This window comes from Eretmochelys imbricata, chromosome 4, assembly GCF_965152235.1.
Source record: "Eretmochelys imbricata isolate rEreImb1 chromosome 4, rEreImb1.hap1, whole genome shotgun sequence".
Lineage (NCBI taxonomy): Eukaryota > Metazoa > Chordata > Testudines > Cheloniidae > Eretmochelys > Eretmochelys imbricata.
In genome coordinates, this window is record NC_135575.1 from 144,741,695 (window position 1) to 144,763,858 (window position 22,164).

Genomic DNA, 22,164 nt, shown 5'->3' on the forward strand with positions numbered 1-22,164 from the left:
CAGGCCTGGTTTACACTAGAAAATTAAGTTGGTTTAACTACTTTGGCCAGGGGTGTGAAAAATCCACACCCCCCGCATGGTGTAGTTAAGCCAACCTAAGTCCCCGTGTAGAAAGCACTTGGTCGATGGCAGAATTCTCCCATCCAGCTAGCTTCTGGCTCTTGGGGAGGTGGACCCCCTACGCCGATGGGAGACTCCTTCCCGTCGGTGTAGGCAGCGTCCACGCTGAAGTGCTGTTGGAGTGGCACAGGCATGCCGCTGTAGCGTTTTCAGTGTATGCAAGCCCACAGAGAAAGACGTCTGGACTGGACTTTGAAGGCACTAACAGCTCCAGGGAATCTCTAGTTACATTAGCACATTGCCATGTTCTCAGTTCGGATAATAGCTTTAGTTGGCAATTTTACCCAAACAGTGCTCAGCACTCCTCTGGAATAAGGTCTGTCTACTAGCCAAAGGCAACTGAGAGCTGCTTGTAGTATGCCCCTTACTTGGCAGTGTGCACAGCACAGCATTCACTGAGTCACACAGAAGCTGACGGGGATGTTTTTTTCAGTTACGAGAATCAGGGATCATATGAGAAGTGGACAGAGCCAACAGGTTGTTGAATGACTCAACACCTTTTCTAATGCAGGTTCCCGATTTCAGAAAGCTGGAATACATATGCACCTGTCCAAAGTAGTGTCTGTGTCAATGGGGTACTGCCAGCATCTTTTACAAATGCATTAGTCCTAGGACAATTACTAAATAGGTAAAGCTAGAGAGGAGAAAACACACTGGTTCTTAAATAGAAAAGGAGGACTTGTGGCACCTTAGAGACTCACAAATTTATTTGAGCATAAGCTTTCGCAAGCTACAGCTCACTTCATCGGATGCATTCCTTCCTTGTTCTTAAATGGAACAATTCAAAATTAAAAAGGTGAAAAAGCTGATCAACACTGTCCAGTACAAAATAAGCGCTCTCAGAACTGGATGGAAGGTATGCATTGAAAAGTGACTGATTTCATGGTCATAGGAAGCAATAAAGGGCTCATGGGGCCAGTTCATAAACTAAGACATTTAGACCTTCCTAACTCCTCTGGGCAGCGGGCCCAATACATGTTTTACTTCTGGGTCTTTAATGAAAGAGCTGCTGCCAGGCCAACACGAGAACGGTCTGAGTACGCAAGAACACTGGAACACACTTGCAACAATAAACAGCAGCTACTAGCTTGTTCTACCATCTACTGCTCTTTTTGAACTCAGCAGCTTTCACCACGATTAATACAGAAATAGTCATGAACCTGCACCAGAAATATTGCCATTAAGTAGCAGTGCTCATTCCTTAGAGAAATTACACACTGTCATCACAGCTTATAGGCTGGGCGAGAGAAATGTTTGCCAGCTAAGTGAAGAATTCACTGTAAAAGAAGAGTTCTCAAGTGCATGGGATCCATTCTGTCCCCTCACCACACATACACACACGCAGGCTCAGGAAAACTGACATGTCCGCCCTGCAATCCAGATGAGAAACACACACTTCAGAAGGATCATCTGGTTCTTCTTTCATTTAAAAAATTAAATCAGGCTTGGGTCGTTCCATTTTCTTTAAAGAAAATCAAAACTCAGAGCATCCATAAGCAGACATGCACCTGGGTCCCTCAAGGACAGAGCAGGCGCATCTGCTCAAGAAACAGAGACATTAGTACAGTACACAAACTCCCAAGAGAGGCCCCTGGGAGTGGACACTGTGTGAAGTAGTAGAACAAGAGATGTAACACGAGATGGACAAAGTAGCAGCAGCTGCTGCATGCATGAGAGACGAGAGAGCCCTGTTTGTTATGAATCTTTTGTACTTGGGCTCAGAATACAACCCTTAAAAATGAGTCCAGAGCAATGAATGTTCTGCTGATAGCTGAATGGTCTCTGTGATGGTGCAAGCAATGGGGCTGCTTTTATAGGTCACAGGATGAAGCTCGGGCAGATTCTGCATACAGAGAATTATAAAGCTCGGCTAAAATAAAGGCAGGGAACAGACTGGCTCCAAGCCACCTGCTATGGGGCAGACGCAAACTATTTGATGAATCACTGAATCAACTCCCAATAATGCGCCCTAGAAACAAAGTTTTTCATTGTCTCCATTCAACTGTGGTGTAAAATGGACAAAGCACTAGCTGGCTACACTCCCCCTCACAAAGGCCTCAAACTTCCAGTATCAGATGGAGCAGGCCCTCGGTTTCAGCTTCAGACAACTCTGCCAGCCACAATCTGCCCATCCGATGAAGTGAGCTTATGCTCAAATAAATTTGTTAGTCTCTAACGTGCCACAAATCTGCCCATTGCGACTGTTCGACTGACTGCAGCCCTGAATCTCCAGCTGGGACCCCGCTAGCCAGTCAGGCAGCTCCCCTGGTTGGCTAATTTATAACTCTGTGCAGTGTATCTGCCGAACCGTCAGCTAAACGGTACCATTTAGTTCTCCTATCTCTATTTTAAAACGACCCATCATCTTCTGCCTCTGTACAGCACGAGGGGCAATGGAAGAATCTGTTTGGTCCCTCAGAGCCCGCTCCCTGTTCTGAGTGCAGAAATGTGGCAGAGTGGTACTGTTAGCCCATACATATATGTTAGGTGCAGTATACACATTAATAGGTATTACGTGCATGGTATTAACATAGTACATATTATGGAGATGGAGCTGGGAATGAATATTAACTGAATGTATTACACTCTTCCCACAATTCTGTTCACCCATGTCAAGCATCCCACAACGCTTTGCAAAGCTGGAGTTAGCTTCGGCATTGGAAAACAGGAAACTTACCAAAGCAAAGATACATGAATACTTTGTACCAAGTACAGTTAGCAAGTGCTTTCCTGGCTCATCAACACTTGGAATGTAGCATTCAAAATGGAGACATGAGAAAGTATAGGGAGGCACCAAGGACAAAGCTGGCACAAAGTAGTGGGTTAAACTTAAACTTTAAGTGATGTGTAAAGAGTTTTGTAACTTCTAAAATCACACCATAAATAGTAGCAGCTGAAATGTGCGTCTTTGAAGCACACCTGTGTAAGGTGAACACGCAGCGAGAATTTGCGTCCCAGAAGGAAAGTATGTACATCTCCTTCTCGCACTGCATTGCTTTATCTTTATACATTTGACTAAGTTTGGTTATTTGGTCTTGAACATTAAGAACGTGTAGTCAAACAATTGGCTACATCTCTGAGGGTATGTCTACGCTACGAAATGAGGTCAAATTTATAGAAGTCGATTTTTAGAAAGCAATTTTATACAGTCGATTGTGCGTGTCCCCACTAAGCGCATTAAGTCGGAGGAGTGCGTCCACAGTACCGAGGCTAGCGTCGACCTTCAGAGCGTTGCACTGTGGGTAGCTATCCCACAGTTCCCGCAGTCTCCACATTGGAATTCTGGGTTAAGCTCACAATGCCTGATGGGGCAAAAACATTGTCACAGTGGTTTTGGGTACATGTGTCACCCCTCCCTCCATGAAAGCAACGGCAGAGAATCGTTTTGTGCCTTTTTTTCCATGCGGGCGCCATACTGCTTTCAGCAGACGGTGCGGTAAGACTGCTAACCATCATCGAACCACCACTTCCGCTGCCACTCTGCTCTCCTGCTCTTGTCTCGATAGCGAATTTATCCATGTTGTCTCTCATGGGCTCCCACTTTCGCTGCAACTCAGCTCTCCTGCTCTCATGAATCCACCTCATAGGTCGTCAGCCACCTCTTCCGCTGCCACTCTGCTCTCCTGGTGGTCTCGCAGAGCCACTTCCGCTGACACTCTGCTCAGCGGCTCTTGTCTCGCCACGACAAGGCGAACGTGCAACCCGCTCAGCTGTTGTGTCCTGGCAGCAGACGGTGCAGTAGGTCTGCAAACCATCGTCATTGAACGACCGCTTCCGCTGGCATTCTGCTCTCCTGCAGACGCCACACCACGATAAGCATGGAGCCCACTCAGATCACCGCAGCAGTTACGAGCATTGTAAATACCTCTCACATTGTCCTGGGGTATGTGCAGAACCATAACCTGCAAAAGCAGGCGAGGAGGCGATGGTAGCACGGTGACAAGAGTGACGAGGACATGGGCACAGACTTCTCTCAAAGCAGTGGCCCCAGCAATTTGGACATCCTGGTGGCAATGGGGCAGGCTCATGCCGTGGAACGCCGATTCTGGGCCCGGGAAACAAGCACAGGCTGGTGGGATCGCAAGTGTTGCAGGTCTGGGATGATTCTCAGTTGCTGCAAAACTTTCACATGTGTAAGGGCACTTTCATGGAACTTTGTGACTTGCTTTCCCCTGCCCTGAAACGCAAGAATACCAAGATGAGAGCAGCCCTCACAGTTCACAAGCGAGTGGCAACAGCCCTCTGGAAGCTTGCAACGCCAGATAGCTACCGGTCAGTCAGGAATCAATTTGGAGTGGGCAAATCTACTGTGGGGGCTGCTGTGATACAAGTAGCCAATGAAATCACTAAGCTTCTGCTAACAAGGATAGTGATTCTGGGAAATGTGCAGGTCATAGCAGATGGCTTTGCTGCAATGGGATTCCCTAACTATGGTGGGACCATAGACAGAACGCATATCCCTATCTTGGGACCGGACCACCAAGGCAGCTAGTACACAGACCGAAAGGGGTATTTTTCCATGGTGTTGCAAGCACTGGTGGATCACAAGGGACGTTTCACCAACATCAAGGTGGGATGGCTGGGAAAGGTACATGACGCTCGCATCTTCAGGAACTCTGGTCTGTATGAACAGCTGCAGCAAGGGGCTTACTTTCCAGACCAGAAAATAATGATTGGGGATGTTGAAATGCCTATAGTTATCCTTGGGGACCCAGCCTACCCCTTAATGCTATGGCTCGTGAAGCCATACACGGACTGCCAGGACAGTAGTCAGGAGCTGTTCAACTTTCGGCTGAGCAAGTGCAGAATGGTGGTAGAATGTGCATTTGGACATTTAAAAGCGCGCTGGCGCAGTTAGACCTCAGCGAAACCAATATTCCCATTGTTATTACTGCTTGCTATGTGCTCCACAATATCTGTGAGAGTAAGGGGGAAACGTTTATGGCGGGGTGGGAACTTGCGGCAAATCGCCTGGCCGCTGATTATGCGCAGCCAGACACCAGGGCTGTTAGACGAGAACAGGAGGGCGATGCAACAGAGAAGCTTTGAAAACCAGCTTCATGGTTGACCAGGCTACGGTGTGGCAGTTCTGTTTGTTTCTCCTTGATGAAAACCCGCCCTCTTGGTTCACTCTACTTCCCTGTAAGCCAACCCCCCCACCGCCATCACTGCTTGCAGAGGCAATAGAGTCATTATGTTGTTTCAAATTCATGCATTCTTTATTAATTCGTCACACGAATAGGGGGATAACTGCCAGGGTAGCCCAGGAGGGGTGGGGGAGGAGGGAAGGACAAAGCCACACTGCACTTCCAAACTTATTGAATGCCAGCCTTCTGTTCCTTGAGCAGTCCTCTGGGATGGAGTGGTTGGGTGCCCGGAGGCCCACCCACCCCGCATTCTTGGGCATCTGGGTGAGGAGGCTATGGAACTTGCGGAGGAGGGCGGTTGGTTACACAGGGGCTGCAGTGGCGGTCTGTGCCTTTCCTGCATCTCAACCATACGCCGAAGCACATCAGTCTGATCCTCCAGTAGCCTCAGCATTGCATCCTGCCTCCTCTCATCATGCTGCCGCTACCTTTCCTCTTGATCCCGCCACCTCTCCTGTTGCTCCCGCCTTCTGTCCTCACGTTCATTTTGTGCTTTCCTAGACTCTGCCATTGTCTGCCTCCACGCATTCTGCTGGGCTCTTTCAGTTTGGATGGACTGCATGAGCTCAGAGAACATTTCATCGCGAGTGCGTTTTTTTCCCCACTTCTAATCTGCGCTAGCCTCTGGGACGGAGATACTAGTCGCAGCGTTGAAACATTTGCAGCTGTGGAAGGAAAAAAAGGGAGATTAAAACTGAAAAAGACACACTGGCCATTTAAAAGGAGGGGCTGATGTTTTCAGGTTAACATACAGTACAAACCCAACTAACCCTTCTCCCCCTACCCCCCCCACACACACCCAATTCTCTGGGATGATCGCTTCATCCCTCCCCCCACCGCGTGGCTAACAGTGGGGATGATTTCTTTTCAGCCACAGGCAAACAGCCCAGCAGGAACGGCCACCTCAATGTCCCCTGAATAAAATTCCCCTATTTCAACCAGGTGACCATGAATTATATCACTCTCCTGAGGATAACAGAGAGAGATAAAGAACGGATGTTGCTTGAATGCCAGCAAAGACTGGGACCACAAGCTGCCATGCTTTCTTATGCAAGGATTCCAGACTACGTGCTACTGGCCTGCCATGGTAAAGTGTCCTACCATGGAGGACGCAATAAGGCTGCCCTCCCCAGAAACCTTTTGCAAAGGCTTTGGGAATACCTCCAGGACAGCTTCATTGAGATGTCCCTGGAGGATTTCCACCCCATCCCCAGACACGTTAATAGACTTTTCCAGTAGCTGTACAGGCCACGAATGCATCCTAAGTCTGCAGGGCAAAGTAATCATTAAACACGCTTGCTTTTAAACCATGTATTATATTTACAAAGGTACACTCACCAGAGCTTCCTTCTCCACCTTCGAGGTCCGGGAGCCCGGGTTGGGAGGGTATTAGATCTATGATGATAAACAGTTTCTGGCTGTAGGGGAAAACAGTTTCTCCGCATGCCTGGTGTGCGCTATCATCTTCCTTGTCCCCAAAATCCTCATTCCTGTTGTGTGAGACTCCCCCCTTGCAGGAGTCCACGTGCAGGGGTGGGGGCACCCCCTAGAATTGCATGCAGCTCATCATAGAAGCGGCATGTCTGGGGCTCTGACCCCAAGTGGGCGTTTGCCTCTTGGGTTTTTTGGTAGGCTTCCCTAAGCTCCTTAAGTTTCACGCGGCACTGCTGAAGGTCCCTGTGATAGCCTCTGTCCTTCATGCCCTGGGAGATTTTTTCAAATATTTTGGCATTCGTCTTTTGAAACGGAGTTCTGATAGCACGGATTCATCTCCCCATACAGCGATCAGATCCAGTACCTCCCGTTCAGTCCATGCTGGAGCTCTTTTGCAACTCTGGGACTCCATGGTCACCTCTGCTGATGAGATCTGCACGGTAACCTGTGCTGATCACCTTGCCACACTGGCCAAACAGGAAATGAAATTCAAAAGTTTGCGGGGCTTTTCCTGTCTACCTGGCCAGTGCATCTGAGTTCAGAGTGCTGTCCAGAGCGGTCACAATGGAGCACTGTGGGATAGATTCCGGAGGCCAATACCGTCAAACTGAATCCACACTAACCCATATTCGACCCGGCGATGTCAATTTCAGCGCTAATCCCCTCATCGGGGAGGAGTACAGAAATCAATGTTAAGAGCCCATTAAGTCGACAAAAATGGCTTCGTTGTGTGGATGGGTGCAGGGTTAAATCGATCTAACACTGCTAAATTCGACCTAAACTCGTAGTGTACACCAGGGCTGAGTCAACAGGACACTATGCACCAGCCTGGGCATTCCATGCAACTGCCCATAATCCCGTAAGTAAACTCTCCAAAGCCACTGTCCAGGGAGGCCTGGATCCCTGAATGTGGGAACAGGACACTGCCCATCTTTCTGAGCAGAGGTCAGGCTGTATCTCATGGAAAACAGAGTAGGGCAGTGCCCACCACAACCATCTTCAACTGCTTCTGCCCTTTGCTATTTCCCAAGCTGCTTACGGAATCTTGGGCATCTCTCCCCATTACTGATTGGGGTCAGTCTCCTTAAATGACCTGCACCTTGGGGCATCTCAGAGCTTAAAAACCTTGTCTCCTCAAGGAAGAAAAAGCTGGTGCCGGAAGCTGGTCCCACGAAAATGGCGACGCTGATTACTCACATCTGACTGGAGCCTCTCAGCACATGGGAGCAGAAAAGCTCCTGGGTCCCTGCTTCCAGCGTAACCACAGCCTGAACTGCCAGGCTCCTGTGCCAACCTGCACATAAACGAATGGTTTTTCCACCACTCCCTGGTGGACATGATTCTAGGCTGAGCTACTGACATTTCCAAGGCAGATACCTACAGGTTTGGGTTAAGACAGAAAGGGGTCAAGCTTTTCGCTCATTTAACCCTTCAGATGTCAGTTTTTGTAGCTCTTACGTGCCACTATTCTACTGCAAGGCTGACATTTCAGGGAGGGGGAACAGTCCCAGGTATTTGAGGCAGGACTTGCTCCCTGCACAGTAACTGCTATGCCAGACCACACTGTAGCAATGAACAGAAGACTGTGTGAGCTGTAATTTCATTCCAAAACTGGAGAGAATGGCCATCTTGCTGCCTTTAAACAGCTAGCTTACTCTCCCTTCTCCACCGACCTGTCACACTGCAGGTGGCAGGAGGTTTCAGCACTCTCCCGGTGTTGCACTCCCTAGTGAGCTGGGCCAGAAGCGCACTGCAGCTGTTCACTCAGCTGTGTTCTTTATTTGTGCAAGTGCAGCATGGGCCGAAACATCAACTGCTCCCCTCAGCAGATTCACAATGCCTGTCCTTGGCATCTCTGGCGGGATGAATGCAGAATGACAAGAGCAGCAGATACCTTTGGGGAGGAATATGAACTTCATTGCTCTGTAAGACTTTGTGCTACTGCACAGCTCCACGGTTACCAGCAAGAAGCTCCTGGCCTCCCCCTGAACCCAGTATGCAGGCCTTAAAGGAAACTGACCCAAAGGTGCAGCAGAAGTTCTTTGACGTGTCATGTGGAAACAGCAACTGTCTTGATCCTTGAGAGAAATAGGCAACTGGGAGCCCTCGAGAAGAGTCACTCTGACCCCAGTAGAGGCCAGGGTGGAATTAGTGTTACTCACTGAAGGTCATGAAGAGAGGCAATACCCTTGAGGCAAGAGGCTACCTATTCCACCCTCCCTGCTGAACACTGGGATCCAGATGGCAGGCAGAGAGTGGAAGAGCGTTGATTATTTGTATTTGCTCTTTGCCCCAGTTTAAGAGGTGGGCAATCTGCCACCCAAAATAGAGCAGGAGGAAACATCTTTTAAACCGATTAAAGCCCAGCATATACCATGCACTGCAAAGAATTACCTAATCTCATTCATACGGATTTGCCTACTAATGATGTTATTTCTTTTTAAGCATTAGTAGTTTTACCAAATAGAACCTTGGATTCCCAGACACTAAAATGGTCACAAGGGCCGCAAGGAAAAGAGCCAGCAAGTTGATTGACGGTTTCAACCCTTAAAATGGAACTGTGAGGAGCAGGTCGAGAAGAAATTTTACAAATGAGCTGAGTCTGGTTTATCACACTGGGAGGAAGTACTAGGACATACCTGTCTGATCTCGGTTTCCATCTCAGGGTTAGTCCCACAGTGTTAGTGAGGAAACCCCACTTGCGTCATGGGCTCTCTGGTATCGGTTTGATTTATAATTACTCCTTTTAGAATGAGACAATTAATACTCTGAACAGATGGTACCGTGTGTGCACAGCCTGCCACCAACCCAATTCAGCGGCGATCTTCACAATGAAGTAAGGCAAAACTGGAAAGTAAAATCAACACACTCTAAAGGTTGCATAGAAAGCGTACAGGGCCAGGAAAGCCAGAGCTGGGTGTGAGTAATAGCAGCATGCAAAATAGCAGGGACAAGAGCTAGCGGGAGAGTGAAGTAACAGGGCCAAGCGCATGCAGATCAGTAAGCTCAGACACATGCGGAGATTTCAGACTGGCCAGAGGTCACACAGGAGGTCAGAACAAAGAGGCTTGGAACAGTTACTACAGTATCACCCAGAACTCCAAACTTCCAGGGGAGCACAGCTTCACCTCCTGCTCTGCTCCCCATTGGTGCACGGTTTGGGAAGGGACAGACGCAGTTCTGGGCTCGGATTCTCTCTCCTCCCAAGTGCCAAAGGGTTCTATAGACTGGAAGGGAAAGCGCCACAGCAGCACGAACTGGCAGCCTATATGCAATCCCTCACAGGAACAAGCAGGTACTGTCTCACCACCTCTCTTTGGCATTTCTAGTGGGCCCATCACTGTAGTATCTGGGTGCCTAGAGTGTTTGCAGGATTGCCTTGTCAAAGTTACAACATTCCCCCGTCAGACTGCTCGGCTCCGCCGAGACCTGCATAGCTTTCCTTTTGCTACAACTGCAATTTGAAACAAACAACAGATTTGTGGGGATTTTCTGGCCTTCTCTTTTTCCCTGGCTGCTGCCACGATATAACAGGGGTGGGTGTAAGGGAGGTGGCTCTTTCAGGAGAAAAGTTAGTGTCTGAAAAAGAGGGATTTGGGAAAAACTGTCATTTTACAGGTTTCAGAGTAACAGCCGTGTTAGTCTGTATTCGCAAAAAGAAAAGGAGGACTTGTGGCACCTTAGAGACTAATTGGTTAGTCTCTAAGGTGCCACAAGTACTCCTTTTCTTTTTGCCATTTTACAAGTATTACATTTAGGGAAAATGGCGACTTGTCTTCAAAGCAGAAAGAAAACGTTCGTTAGCCAGCAGTACCTGCTTCCAAATTCAGATTTTTTGCTCTTTTGAGACAGTGTTTTCCCTATTTCTGAGTTTATCTTCTTGGCTGTCTATTTCTGATACTTTCTATTTCTGATACCACAAAATAGTCCAGTGACAACCTGCCTCCCTTAGCAAACTGTTACACATTGATTCAAAAACCATACCAGGCCCTATGACAACACCTCTTTGATCATCCAGAGCAGTCACTGTCTGTTTTCATCTCTCCCTTTAGACAGTAAATTCAATGGGGCAGGGAGTCTGCCTACATCTAGGGTGCACAGCTCTGAGCACACTGTTGGGGCTTTACACAGGAGATTTACATCCATTGCAGCAATAGCTGGAAGGAAACACAAGGCAACGGAATGTGAAAGCCAAGGTTAACGTATCAGCCTAAGCTATAGGATGAAGATCACGATACTTGTGTTGGGCCTTTGGATTCTAAAGCCAACTCTTGTGTGTTGGTTTCAAGAATTTAAATACATGCACCCAGAGAGAAATATGATGGGCACATTTCACAAGTACAAATAGTTAACTCACACCCAGCACTGGCGTGAAAGCTTTACCCTGTTGCTGTGAAGAAACAGCAGAAAGTTCTCAGAACTCCCAAGAAAAACAACATTGTTTGGTTTATGAGCCCATGTTCCCTACCAGGTTGTGTGGCAGGCTGAGAAGTGGTGAAGGATACCTTCCCACAAAGCAATGCTCTTCCCCCAGTCAGTCATGTGGACTCTAATTACCTAGCATCTTGTAAGCAAGCTGGGCCAATCTAGGCGCCGGAGAAGGGGAACACATGCAATGAGTAAACATGCGACCATACAATGGAAGGCACATCAGCAATGAGTGACAATGAGCCGAGATGTATTTGGGGGCATTTCATGCGGCCAGGAGATTCTGCGACGTACAGATTAATTGCCAAAAAAAAATGCACCACCTTTTTAGGTTTCGCTCCACGCTGCATGAAGAGGGGACAAAGGTTAGAAGTTAGAGTTTACACTGCCTGGACAGACAACAGAAGTGAACCATTCACACACCTGCATGTTACTATTCTGAGCGGTTATACAGCTTTCCCTGCTGTTCCTGAGGAAGGTACTTTGATCTGTTCTGCTGAAGTCACCAGTCCCCAATAATACAAACAATCAGCACGGAAGAAAGCACCCAGATTAACCTAAACAAGTCTGTGAAAGGTGACCTGCCAGCATGTAGCAGACAACTGAGCTGGCAGTTGCCTTGAGGCTTGTGGGCTTTATCCCAGAGTGGCTATAATCAGGCTTTGGCTCCTAGGGCATTAAGGCTTCTAAGGTTCCAGGAAAGAACATTTTGAAAGGCAAATGACTGCACATGACAGTTTAGTTAATTGTGAGGCAGTGGGGTCTAGTGGAGAGAGCACTGGACTGGACTCAGGAGACCTGGGCTCTATTCCCAGCTCTGCCACTGGCCTGCCAGGTACCTTAGGCAAGTCACTGCCTTTCTGTGCCTCAGTTTCCCCAACTGTAAAAAACAGATAATGCTGTAGATACTGCCCTGCTCTGTGAAGGGCCTCACACTCTACTGATGACAAACGCTAGAACAGCTGGGTATTATTTTGTTTCCAATACTGTCAGTTAATGCATTTGGCCCCAGAAGCCTGGGATTGCTAGGGAGGTAGGTCTGCCCCAACCTCATCCCTAACAAACACTTCCTATTCCAAACTGACCCCCCGTTCAGCAATCTCTGCTCAGCTGCTGACTGCACTTCATCTGGTGATTTCTTTGCATCTTACAGCCATCCACACGTCAAGTTCCCCACTGTAAAATTAGAGCCGAGTGAATTAAAACTGGGCAGGCCTGCAGTAACCAAGAGGGATATGAACAATTGCTCATGACTGGGTTATAACTAATATTTAAGCCTCAAATTATACAAAGATAAGGGCTTGAACATGTGACTTTCCCCATTAGACAGATCTGCCCTGGCTGTGTCGAATCTATCTACCAAACCAGGCAGAAATATGTTGAGAGAGAGAGAGAAAGAAACAGACAGAGAGAATTTTCTCCTTTCCCCAAGTAGCACTGACCTCTACAGACATGCTACCATGAGTCACTTTCCATATCAAAACCAAAAGCACCATCATTATTTCAATTACCACAGCAGTCAGGGTGAGGCCAAGGGAGAAGGCTACTGTTGCCATATTTACATGTGTGTAAGCCTCTTATTTCATCCATGTTAACACAGGTCCAGTGTCCACCCTCCCAGAGATTAGCAGTACCGTTCTGCTTTGCCACCTCTATTCTAGCTTTACCAAGCAGCATGCTTTCTGGCAGAGCGCTCTCAGTCTGAGGCTGGGATGACAGACGCCCTTCAGGAACATGAACAGGTGGTGTTCACTTTATATTCAAATACCAGGAGCTTTTTACATAAAAACAGATTCAACAATACATGCATTTACTTATCCTCCATTTGGATCAGGACACAACACAAGGTACAAATTCTATGCTATTATAAAGTGCCAAGGGAAGTCTTAAAGCAGAGAGAATCTCTGATTTCTAAGTGGCTGGTTTACCATGATGCAGTCACAGATTACCAGCATTTATCCCCGGGATTAGCAGAAAGGACTGGAGATAAAATTCACATGAAATCCACCCCCAGCACAGAGACACATTTAAGTGATGCAACCTATGTCAAGAAACAACTCTTTCCCAGTGTTACCCGTACCACCTCAGTGTGTTAACATCTGTCCATTACCCTGCTGGTTTACTGTTAACATTGCAATGGCTTTGGACCAAGAAATAGACCATTTCATTCCATTTTGGGGCTCTCATGAGCAAGCTTCAACGATGTGTTCGAGACAATATTTTAATTAAGGCAGGAATGTTTCTTAGTGATTAAAAAACTGGAACTGGGAAAAAGGACTCCTGGGTTCCATTCTCAGCTCTGCCACTGACTGATCGGGTGCGGGGGTGGGGGGATGTGCACGTGTTAACAACAGACACTTCTCCAATCTGCATCTCAGTTCAAAGTAGAAATCCTTACCTAGAATCGTAGAATCATAGAATATCCGGGTTGGAAGGGACCTCAGGAGGTCATCTAGTCCAACCCCGACCAATCCCCAGTTAAATCATCCCAGCCAGGGCTTTGTCAAGTCTGACCTTAAAAACTTCTAAGGAAGGAGATTCTACCACCTCCCTAGGTAACCCATTCCAGGGCTTCACCACCCTCCTAGTGAAAAAGTTTTTCCTAATATCCAACCTAAACCTCCCCCACTGCAACTTCAGACCATTACTCCTTGTCCTGTCCTCTTCTACCACTGAGAATAGTCTAGAACCATCCTCTTTGGAACCACCTCTCAGGTAGTTGAAAGCAGCTATCAAATCCCCCCTCATTCTTCTCTTCTGCAGACTAAACAATCCCAGTTCCCTCAGCCTCTCCTCAGAAGTCATGTGTTCCAGACCCCTAATCATTTTTGTTGCCCTTCGCTGGACTCTCTCCAATTTATCCACATCCTTCTTGTAGTGTGGGGCCCAAAACTGGACACAGTACTCCAGATGAGGCCTCACCAATGTCGAATAGAGGGGATCGATCACGTCCCTCGATCTGCTGGCTATGCCCCTACTTATACATCCCAAAATGCCATTGGCCTTCTTGGCAACAAGGGCACACTGTTGACTCATATCCAGCTTCTCGTCCACTGTCACCCCTAGGTCCTTTTCCGCAGAACTGCTGCCGAGCCATTCGGTCCCTAGTCTGTAGCGGTGCATTGGATTCTTCCATCCTAAGTGCAGGACTCTGCACTTATCCTTGTTGAACCTCATCAGATTTTATTGGCCCAATCCTCCAATTTGTCTAGGTCCCTCTGTATCCTATCCCTACCCTCCAGTGTATCTACCTCTCCTCCCAGTTTAGTGTCATCTGCAAACTTGCTGAGGGTGCAATCCATACCATCCTCCAGATCATTAATGAAGATATTGAACAAAACCGGCCCCAGGACCGACTCTTGGGGCACTCCACTTGATACCGGCTGCCAACTAGACACGGAGGTAAGCCCCAGGGATGTTGGACCAGGCTTAGGGGAGGTAAGACACAGGATCCTTGGATGAAAGTTGCTACAGTTGGGCAGTGTCTTTTTTTTTTTTTTTTTTAAATCTGTCTGTAAACTCTTTTGGACCTCAGATGTTTGTAAAATTATCCCATGTCCCTTTAACCTTGGGAAGACCTGAAGAAAAGGGAGACTATTTTGGCTAAAGGTATCATCTCAAAGACATGGCTGGTAACTCAACTATAGGGCGGCAAAATTAGTCCCCAAAGGACATGGAGACAGCTTTTCCGGTCATGTGCCATGTTAGATCACTGAACACTCTGATGCGGTGTATTTTAGGGTTATAGCTCAAGGGGGCACAGGGTGCCTATTATTTACAATAGCACTTTCCCTTGACTCTAGTGTCATCTAGTGGCAAAATACTGTTAATACTGTTAATCTGCAGCTCTTGAATGTAATGAGAGGCAGCAAACAGCAGTAAGACTGTCCTTGGGAGAGGTGGGAAGCTGCTCTGTGATGTCATCAAGCTTCTAGACAGTATTTTTACTAATACAATTAGGCTCTTCTTGAAGAGCAGGGTATTGCCTCAAGCAACGATCAGGGTGCTCTGCAAATCCAAAAGGGACAAGAACAGTTGTAAAATGCATTTCAGCACAAAGGTGTGATCACCCCTCATGCCCAGTAAAAATGGGAAAGGTCTTCAGTATCATTCCGATTACAAAGATGATGAAACCAAGGCAGAGAGGAGAAGTTATCTGCCCAAAGTCACACAGAATCAATAAAGGCCCGTCTACACAGGAAGTTAATTTGGATTAAGGTAGGATGTGAATTTAAAACAGAATAGCTATTCCTGATTAACTCCCTGTGTGGATGTTCTTAGACGCTCATATTCCAGAATAAGAGCATCCACACAGGGAGTTAATCAGAAACTCTTCCCTGTGTAAACAAGCTTTAAGTAGCTGAGCACTGCAGATGGCCTGAAGGAGAGCAAGGCTTGGCTTTGATGTCTCAGGGCCTAACTTCACTGTCTTGCACCTTGTAGAGTTATTTACCCCTGTGCAAAGGGGATGTAAATGCTCCCCGCAGTGTGAGTGAATGGACTGTTCTGATTTGGTAGCATTTTTACAACGACTTTGCACACAGGTTCCATCGCCTTCATGCTCTTAGCTTTGTGCTAACTACCATGCTGCTTGAAACAGCCTCCGCTCCCCATCTGCCAAGTCCCCTCTTCTTCTGGTAAACCCACTTCCTTCCAGGAACTGATCCTTCTTCCTCACTCTTCTTGAGATGCTGTCCCATGACTTGCCTAAACAAGACTAAACCTTGTGAGGGCAGAGAACACATCTTACTCTAAAACCCCATGTAAGTGTTGTTTAGTAACAGATTGAGCCCAATAACTTGTGTGACTATCGAGGATTAACAGGATACAGTTCTAGGACTCTGCTCTTTTTGCTTCTCATTAGACCCACACTCGCTACTGAAAGTTTTCAAGAAGAGGGGATCAGACACCACATCCCCTTCCTGAAGAGGAAGAAATATGTCCAGAAAAGGCAAAGCAGAGAAATGAGGAGAAAGCCATGAAGTCTGGGCGTCTCAGGACTTCCTATCAGTCCCACCTTGGTTCTTGGTACCACATTCTCAGAAGCAGAAAAAGCAAAGAGAGAACTGCAACGAAGCAGTAGTTATCTGCCAAGATCAACATGCTAGAAGAGACGCCAAAACACAGAAAATCCACATCTCAGAAATAGATCTTGTGATTTCTAAGGAATTTGTGCTAATGGATAGTCCACTCCTAACAGGCCATGCTTTACACTCAGGGTACGTCTACCCTGCAGCTAGGAGGTGTCATTCCCATCTTGAGCAGACATACAAGTGCTAACTCAGCTCGACCCAACTGCTGTATAGACAGCCTCTGGGACTGCGAGGCAGGAGCGACCACTGCTTCGCAGGAGCTGGATTTGTTCTTATACTAAACATTCTTTAAGGTTGACTTTACTGTGAAACATTCGACTGATAATTTTCTGGACTTAGATGATTCAGTGTCTCCACAGAATGCGTCTCTCTGTATAGGTGCTAAAAACTGGATTCAGGATGAAAAACAATTGTGGCAACATGCGATGAAGGCTTGCGTGGAGACGTCATTCAGAATAAAGATAGGATTCTCAGACAAAGAGAACCACGGGCTACAAGCAGAGGTGGCTTCCAACACTAGGCTGGGAACACTGCTGACGACAATGCCAGGAAGCTCTCAGGCAACCACTATGGATAGCCTAGTAGCTCTGAGTTTTACAGAGTAACATCAGGCCAAGGGAAGGGTCATCTCACAGAGGAGGAGATGACACGGATTTTGATGGCATTTCCTAAGCTATTGCCATACTCCCTAGCAAGACACTTGCCATGTAATTTCAGACAGCAAATGTTGGTTCCTCCATAACTGGCCAAAGAATGGGGTTAGTAAAAACAAGACTTGCTTGTAAGAAACCAAATCTGGATCAGACAGTGGTAACTTATCAAACCAATTCCCCTTGCAGCACTGAGTGCTTGTCGTTTTGAGTGGAATAGCCTCCATACCATCAGCAGCAACTTGATTTAGATGGGCAGCAATGCTGGGGAATGCTCGGTCTAGAGCATGTGCTTTGTTAGAGATTTTGGTCCCAAGACTCATTTGGCCCTCAGCACCAAAGCATCGAAGGAATGGGCAGAGTCTCCTGGCACGGGGGAACATGCAGAGTCTCTAAAGCAACCAATATTGAGCTTTGGCTCCTTTGCCTAGGATTGTGCGTCGGCTCAGAGCCAGACTATTAAGTGTCGGGGCACAGGCTTGCCACGCGCTGACAGAGGGGCGAACTGGGCAGTCAGAATTTTTAACGTTAAGCCCTAACGCAAAACCCTTGCTAAGTATCTTCAGTATTTATAGGGTACCAGTCAACAGAGTGTCATTTACGCACCAAGCCGCATGCACAGCTTGCCACCCACAGGCAAAACGCTGTGCGGGCAGCTCAGAGCATTTAGCCCGCCTCGTTTCCATGTGGGCAGCTATCCCAGGCCACAAGGAAACAGCGCCTCAGCTGGCAGAGCCCTAACTTGCAAAACCGGTTTCCAGTACTGAAGATGAAAGGAAGACTGTATGCAGCTGAGCATGCAGCTTTCACGGGTATCAGTGGGCGTTTTGCATTCTGTCTGACAGCAGTAAACAGCAGTTAAGAGGATGTCCAAATAACCCTACAGTACATTTAGAACACTGGCAATTTCCACAGTGAATGTTTAGGAGGAGGACTATCCACAGCATGTTACAACGCAGGAATCATTAGATGGGATAGGCTGCATGTAGTCCAGTCTCTGACAGTGGTCAGCACCAGATTCTTCAGAGAATGGTGCAAGAAAAACCCAAGTGAGCCACTATGGAATAAACCCAGAGGTTCTCAAACTGGGGTCGTGACCCCGTTTTAGTGGGGTTGCCAGGGCTGACTTAGACTTGCTGAGGCCCAGGGCCGAAGATGAAGCCTGAGCCCCACCACCCGGGGCTGAAGCCTGAGGGTTCAGCCCTGCATGACGGGGCTTTGGTTACAGGCCCCCTGCCTGAGGCTGAAGCCCTTGGGCTTCAGTTTTGGCCCCCCCTGCATGGGGCGGTGGGGTTTGGCCTTTGGCCTCCCCATCCTGGGGTGTGTGGCTCAGGCTTCGGTCCCCTCTCCCGGGGTCATGTAGTAATTTTTGTTGTCAGAAGGAGATTGCAGTGCGATGAAGTTTGAGAATCCCTGGAATAACCTGTCGAGTGGGGAAGTCTCTGCCTAACCGCAGCAGTTAGTGTTTGGCTTGTGTTATGAAGATGTACAAAACCTGTGCACCCTAGCTAGTGTAACAGTGAACGTCCGAGCCTTTTGAACTTCCGAGCAGCTCTTTGACTGCATGTGGTCAGGTTGACCATGGTCTCTGAAGGGTTAAAGTATAGCATCTATGCCTCTGCTCCAATTTTCTGTTGGCTTTGGAAACATACATTAAAACTAGGTTCAATGGGGGCAGGTGACCAAAGCCCACAGGTCAGTCAAGAACATGGAGACCTGGGAGACGGTTTGGAATCTGGGAGGAGCATGGGCCGTTATAGCAAGGATAAAGGAGAGACAAGACAGAACTGGGGGAGAATCAAATCAGTATCTTAGATGTCTGTATACTAATATGAGAAGTATGGGGAATAAGCAGGAAGAACTCGAAATACTAGTAAATAAACACAACTATGACATAGTTGGCATCAGAGTGATCTGGTGGGATAATACACAACTGGAATATTGGTATTGAATGATACAGCTTGCTCAGGAAAGACAGGCAGGGGAAAAAGGGAGGAGGTTTTGCCTTAGATATTAAAAATGAATACACTTGGACTGAGGTTGAGATGGAAACAGGAGACAGACTTGTTGAAAGTCTCTGGGTAAGGATAAAAGGGGTATACCACAAGGGTGATGCCATGGTAGGGCTCTACTACAGAGCAACTAACCAGGAAGAAGAGGTGGATGAGGGTTTTTTTAAATAACTAACAAAATCATCCAAAGCACAGGACTTGGTGGTGATGGGGGACTTCAACTACCCAGACATCTGTTGGGAAAATAACACAGCAGGGCACAGATTATCCAACAAGTTCTTGGAATGTATTGGAAACCATTTTTTATTTCAGAAGGTGAACACAGCTACCAGGGGAGAGACTGTTCAAGATTTGATTTTGACAAATTGGGAGGAACTGGTTGAGAATTTGAAAGTGGAAGGCAGCTTGAGTGAAAGTGATCATGAAATGACAGAGTTCATGATTCTAAGGGATGGTAGGAGGGAGAACAGCAAAATAAAGACAATGGATTTCAAGAAGGCAGACTTTAGCAAACTCAGGGAGTTGGTAGGTAAGATCCCATGGGAAGCAAATCTAAGGGGAAAAACAATAGAAGACAATTAGCAGTTTTTCAAAGAGACATTATTAAGGGCATAAGAGCAAACTATCCCACTGCATACAAAAGACAAGGAAGCATGTGTAGGAAGTTCCTTACCCCACTGCGTAGGAAAGATAGGAACAACGGCAAGAGACCTCCTGGCTTAACCAGGAGATCTTCAATGATCTAAAAATCAAGAAAAGTGGAATCTAGGTGAAATTACAAAGGATGAATATAAACAAATAATACAAGTATATAGGGACAAAATTAGAAAGGCCAAGGCACAAAACGAAATCAAACTATCTAAAAACATAAAGGGTGACAAAAAAACATTCTACAAATACATTAGACGCAAGAGGAAGACCAAGGACAGGGTAGGCCCATTACTCAATGAGGAGGGAAAAACAACAACAGAATATGTGAAAATGGCAGAAGTGCTTAATGACTTCATTTCGGTTTACACCAAGCAGGTTGGTGGTGATTGGATGTCTAACATAGTGAATGCCAGTTGAAATGAGGTAGGATCCGAAGAGGCTAAAATAGGGAAAGAACAAGTTAAAAGTTACTTTGGACAAATCACATGCATCCATCGAACTGGGTATTCAACCACGACAGCTTATGCTCCAATACGTCTGTTAGTCTATAAGGTGTCACAGGACACTGCTGCTTTTACAGATCCAGACTAACACGGCTACCTCTCTGATACTTGTACAAATTAGATGTCTTCAAGTCACAACGGCCTGATGAAATGCATCCTAGAATACTCAAGGAGCTGACTGAGGAGATATCTGAGCCATTAGCGATTATCTTTGAGAAGTCATGGAAGATGAGAGAGATTCCAGAAGACTGGAAAAGGACAAATATAGTGCCCATCTATAAAAAAGGACACCCAGGGAATTACAGATCAGTCAGCTTAACTTCTGTATTCAGAAAGATAGCGGAGCAAACAATTAAGCAATCAATTTGAAAACATCTAGAAGATAATAAGGTGATAAGTAACAGTCAGCATGGATTTGTCAAGAACAAATCATGTCAAACCAACCTTATAGCTTTCTTTGACAGGGTAACAAGCCTTGTGGATTTTTTTGGGGGAGGGGTGGGGGGGGGAGACGCGAGGGAGAGAGCAGTAGATGTGATATATCTTGATTTTAGTAAAACTTTTGATACCATCCCATAAATAAACTAGGGAAACACAATCTAGATGGAGCTACTATAAGGTGGATGCAAAACTGGTTGAAAACCATTCCCAGAGAGTAGTTATCAGTGGTTCACAGTCATGCTGGAAGGGCCTAACGAGTGGGGTCCTGCAGGGATCAGTTCTGGGTCCGATTCTGTTCAATATCTTCATCAATGATTTAGATGATGGCATAGAGAGAGTACACTTATAAAGTTTGCAGACGATACCAAGCTGGGCGGGGTTGCAAGTGCTTTGGAGGATAGGATTAAAATTCAAAATGGTCTGGACAAACTGGAGAAATGCTCTGAAGTAAATAGGACAAAATTCAATCAGGACAAATGCAAAGTACTCCACTTAGGAAGGAACCATCAGTTACACACATACAAAATGGGAAATCACTGCCTAGGACGGAATACTGCAGAATGGGATCTGGGGGTCATAGTGGATTACAACTAAATATGAGTCAACAATGTAACACTGCTGCAAAAAAAGCGAACATCATTCTGGGATGTATTAGCAGGAGTGTTGCAAGTAAGACACAAGAAGTAATTCTTCCACTCTACTACACTCTGATACGGCCTCAACTGGAGTATTGTGCCCAGTTCTGGGCACTACATTTCAGGAAGGATGTGGACAAATTTGAGAAAGTCCAGAGAAGAGCAACAAAAAATTATTAAAGATCTAGAAAACATGACCTATGAGGGAAGATTGAAAAAAATTGGGTTTGTTTAGTCTGGAAAAGAGAAGACAGAGTGGACATGATAACAGTTTTCAAGTATGAAAAGGTTGTTACAAGGAGGAGGAAGAAAGTTTGTTTTTCTTAACCTCTGAGGACAGGACAAGAAGCAATGGGCTTAAATTGTAGCAACAGAGGTTTAGGTTAGACATTAAGAAAAACTTCCTAACTGTCAGGGTGGTGAAGCACTGGAATAAATTGCCCAGGGAGGTTGTGGAATCTCCATCACTGGACATTTTTAAGAGCAGGTTAGACAAACACCCATCAGGACTGGTCTAGAGAATTAGTCCTGCCATGAGTGCAGGGGACTGGACTAGGTGACCTCTCCAGGTCCCTTCCAGTTCTATGATTCTATGACTGGACACCCAGACACAGGAACAGGCACCCATGTAGGTCTTGTACGAGCCACCAGAACTCCCGGACAAAGATAATTAGGGCAGTATATATAAAGCTTAACTGTAAACTAGGCACATATCCAGGAAATCCAACAGGTTTTCAGCAGAAAAGGTGAATTTAAAATATGCTCTTAAAGAGTGAGTTACTTCCTTCTCTGAAATGTAAGGGCCATTTGGAGGGAAACAGCAATGTCACATTACTGGAAAGTATTCGGGGGCAGGCTCTGCAACACTGAATCAAATAAAGAATGATCCCCCCCCCAAAAAAAAGATCGAAAACAGGCGGCAATGATAGATTGTTCACCTCCCTCCCACCAGTGCGATCCCACTGAGAGAGGACTGTTTGTAACTAACTGAAAAGGTTTCTGGTCATTTGGAATAAAGCTATTTTTGATTTGCCTTGTTCTCTTGACTGA

At 46.6% G+C, this 22,164-nt stretch overlaps 1 protein-coding gene across 3 annotated transcripts in view; it reads right to left on the reverse strand.

Annotated features, from left to right (window-relative positions):
- DCTN1 (dynactin subunit 1) overlaps positions 1-22,164 on the reverse strand; it is a 148,171-nt gene that overhangs the window by 58,676 nt on the left and 67,331 nt on the right. The window lies entirely within an intron of this gene.